The sequence below is a fragment of the Eucyclogobius newberryi genome, unplaced genomic scaffold (genome assembly GCF_026437365.1).
Source record: "Eucyclogobius newberryi isolate DKJ021-1_F unplaced genomic scaffold, fEucNew1.0.hap1 SCAF_19, whole genome shotgun sequence".
Classification (NCBI taxonomy): Eukaryota; Metazoa; Chordata; class Actinopteri; order Gobiiformes; family Gobiidae; genus Eucyclogobius; species Eucyclogobius newberryi.
In genome coordinates, this window is record NW_027315823.1 from 13,361,206 (window position 1) to 13,365,703 (window position 4,498).

The following is a 4,498-nucleotide window of genomic DNA, read 5'->3' on the forward strand; positions in this document are numbered from 1 at the left end:
TGTCAGAACCCTGAGACAAACATGAGCAGAATGCTAATAGAAGCTAGCGGAGCACGAGAAACACGGAAGGAATGATAATGATGGTTAATGGAGAGGAGGCCAGGTGTGGTACAGTGAGTCCTGCAGGGGAGGAGCCCGAAAGTGAAAGGGACAATGGAGACACTAGAGGTCTGGCTCTAATAACGTCCATTTTAATCTACAACTCCAACCGGTTTAGTCAATTTGTCCATCTATTAATGTATCAACACTACTTGTCCATACATGTCCTGGTTTGTTTCTAGTCTGAGCCCAATGTAGACTTGGTTTTGTCCTCTAAAGCCATGTTTCGACTGGTTCACTTTGGAGTGGATCGGCACAGTCTGAAAATGTCTTCACAGTCTTAAATAATGTGGGAATCCCTTTTTTGTCCAGGAGTGTTCCACTGTAGAAAAATATTCAGTTGTAGTCATCTGAAAGTCAAAACGTCTTAAAAACAGTGTTCAGATGACTACAACTGATCGTTTTCCACAATCCACAGTCCTAATCGAACAGTACTGGCCCATTAAAGGGGTCTGAAGCGGACCCGGAGCAGTACTAGTTTCCAAAGCGGTCTGATTCGCTTTGGCTCATGGGCTTGTTTAAAATGTACTTGGAAATAAACATTGTTGTCAGGTGACTGGGCAAGAGAGAGCGGAGACTCAGGAAAAAACAGGACGACAAAAACAGAAAATATTCCTTTTTCACCAAACCCTGACTTGATCTTGTGATAAACCACCAGATTTTCAGCGATGGTCACTTTATATGTTGACCCATAACATCAGCCGGCCCAGGGACTAAAGGTACAACCTGGTACAATGCATCTCTCCGGATAAGGTTACCGGTAACGTGTATTGGGCACTGTCCCTGTCTAGTTCAATTCAATTAACTAAAATGCTTAACAGAACAAACATTGTGAAGTAGAGAAGATAAATAAATGCAGGAAAAGCAGACAGTAAATGTGAAGCAGTTTCCTATTTACTTTAGCTTTAGCCACGTCTCTCTCAAACTTTTCACCAGGCACTGAGTAAGAAGACGCACTCCACCATTAACTCCGCGAGGGCCCGTACAGTAAAGTTTTGTCATTTTTGCCGACACGCCCCATCGCGCGCGGATTTGATTTTCAGGGTAAAAAACTGTAACCGACAGTTCCGCGCGGACACAAAATACTGCCAACATCTTCTCCTCTGCCCTCCACATTTCTCATTTCCACGCGGGATTTACATGCGGGAAGTATAATCCAAGCTTCACTATAATGGTCTATAGGGACCAGAGCCAGTCGAAACATGCCGTAACTGGTTTAGTCCAGGTCTAGTCCAGGTTTAGTCCCAGTTTAATCCCAGTTGTTCTTAGTGTGCAGTGTAAATACAGCCTTATAGAATAAAATATGGCAAAAACTGTCCCATCAATGTAATTAAGACACATGTTAAAAGTTTACTTATTAGTACAGAAAGGCATTTTATTTTGAAGTTTACTTATCGGTACAGAAAGACATTTTATTTTGGGGAAACTGAATTGATAAAGAGCTTTTAATAAAGGAAACCGTCAACTATGAATCAGTTAAGCATTTATTTCTTAATTTACTATACACAACGGCAGGGTTCATTAAAACACTTAAAAACACATAGGAAAATTGTGATTACATTAGCTTTTAGTGTAATACATAGATTATCTGATTATATTATGAAGGAATTGTATCTGCTGTCTTTGAGTGGAGACTTTGGGCCACATGTGTGCAAGGCGGACACTCAGCTCCACATATATACTTCCTGTGTGCGCTGACTCCAGGCCCAGTACAACCATTTCATGCCACAATGCAGTTTACTTTTTACCACAGTGAATGTAACAGAGAGGTTTGGACAAAAACATGAAAAAGAAACAAGCTAAAGTACAGAAACATTTATTGGATTTAAATATGATCACGCTTATACAATGGGGTTCTAATGTTGTTTCTCGAAAATGTACATTGTAAAGTTAATCCTTGTATCAAGAGTTGGAAAAATTAAGACAAACTGCAACGACAATTAAGGACTGGACCGGTACCATAACTGACATATGGACAATGGAAAACATCACAAACAGACTCAACTTGGAAATGGAGAAATTTGAAAAAATCTTATTTGGACCTTATGTGCCTTAACTTTTCTCTTCTTAGGATGCTGTATTTTTGTTGAAACTTATTTTCAAATTGATCCATTTAGATTTTTTTTCTCTGGTCCTGCCTTGTTTGTTTTGTTCTTTGTTTGTCTGTTTATTATTATAATTTATTTTTAATTTTTCAAAGAAGACATTTTTAAACCACAACTTAAATCACATAAAACTACACTTCCATACTATACTGTACTTCTGCTTGAGTCATATTATTTTGAAAAAACTGTACTCTCACTTGAGTACACAGTTGGGCTTCTCGACCCTCTGCTCCTGACCCTTCTGTCCAAACTGAACTCACAAATAGCAAAGTGTATTAGTAGACATCAATCACGCAGGGCCCCACAGTGTTGAATACTTTTCAGGTAGTAAAACATTGTACCTGTAAAACATCTGTTCAGCACATGACTTCTCCATCTACACTACTTTCATTACATTTGATTATGCAATGAGACTCATGATGTTTACTCCAGTATTTGTCTTTGTCTGATTTTCATCCACATGTAACAGTTTTTGCCAATGTAATAAAATATAGGTAAAATGTAAGTTGGCCGATAAAAACATAACCAAAATGAAAGTTGGGGTATTTTCAAACCGTGTGTAGCAGAGCGGTTCATTTGGCGAATACTTTTTTTAATTAACAGTTGGAATAATTTTGTTTCAGATGTACAGTAGCGCCGCCCCCTGCGAATACCAGCACAAAATACTTTACCCACGCTAAGGACACAGGTTCGTTGACCGAAATTGACAAAAGGTTTTACATTTGATTAGTTAGTTATTAGTATCCACATTGATGGAGCTGTCACCATCTAAATAGTTAAATTAAAAAAAACACATCCATGACCAGTCCAGTGGAAGTTCAACTGCAAGCATTTTAATGTGGCGCGGGAATCGTGGGCACTATGAGTGATTCTTGGAGGGTCTTCTCAACAAGGTGGGCTACAGTGCAAATTTTACATATTTTGTCACGTCACAACCACAAATTCAAATAAAATGTATTGGGAATTTTTTTGGGAAAGAGCAACCCAAAGTGGCACACGATGTGAAAGGAAAAATGTACATAATTTTCAGATTAACAAAAAAATAATTAAAAACTAAAGTGTAGTGTGCTTAATTGGTGTTTTAATTGTGAAGAAAGAAGACAAATACATTGTTGAGTGGAATCGCCTCCATAGAAATAGATATATTTAAAGCAATCCTGTGGAACAATGTAGGCAATGTAATAATGTAAATAAAGAAGCATTATGCATTAGTGTAACTGTACTGTGACTGTTGTGTCTATAGGGGCAGCATAAGACCATTTATCCTGCTACAAAAACAGTTCTCCAACTTCCAAATAGTGTTGTGCGATGTGTTGTTACTGCCCCCTATAGGTCACCTTCAGAGCAACGTGTAACTGCAGATCAGGTATTTGCAGTAGTGAAAAGCGCACGTGGGGAAGTGAAAGTATCCGGCTATGACATGTTCTGAACCAGTGGCACATATTCGCGTACATGTCAGGTCTAATGACTGCTGACCTCTGCTGACCCCCGCTGACCTTTGCTGATCTTCACATCCTCCTGACAAACTGCCCAGGATCTGTGGGAGCAACTCATATACACTAAAATACCCCCCTTTAAGTGTTTTCTAAAACTTTCTAATAACTAACTAACTACATAAATACATAAATATATAAATAGATAATAATAGTTACAAAGTAATTAGCTAAAACCAAGTTAAAAGCTTACTCAAACTTTGATAATATTTATTCCATTATGTATGTGTTTAGTTTGTTACACTTGGCTTCACACAATGGACATTGAGATACGGGCCAGCACGTGATGGATAACACTGGTTGAAGAATGGGTCAAATGCAATGAAAGAATGTCCATCACGAGGGATTAATAAAGTATGCATAAACTTAACATAAGATAAGGATAAGATAAGGATAAGATAAGGATAAGATAAGGATAAGATAAGGATAAGATAAGGATAAGATAATGATAAGATAAGGATAAGATAAGGATAAGATAAGGATAAGATAAGCCTTATCCTTATCTTATCTTATCTTATCTTAAGTCTATGCATACTTTATTATATAAACTGTATACCTTACCTTAACTTTTTGGGAATTAAATTTGATGCCAGCTATGTTTGCTGTTAGCTTCAGTGTAAGCTAACAGCAAACATAGTTAAGGTCAGTGGGAAGTGGGAAGTTACCTGTAAACTGCTATTTCCATACTCAAGGATATCAGTGATTATCAAACATTATTAAATTGATGTTATAGATGCAGATGGTATGTCTGATGCCTCAGTAACTCAGTAGAGACATCCACTTATCAGTATGTCTTTTCTT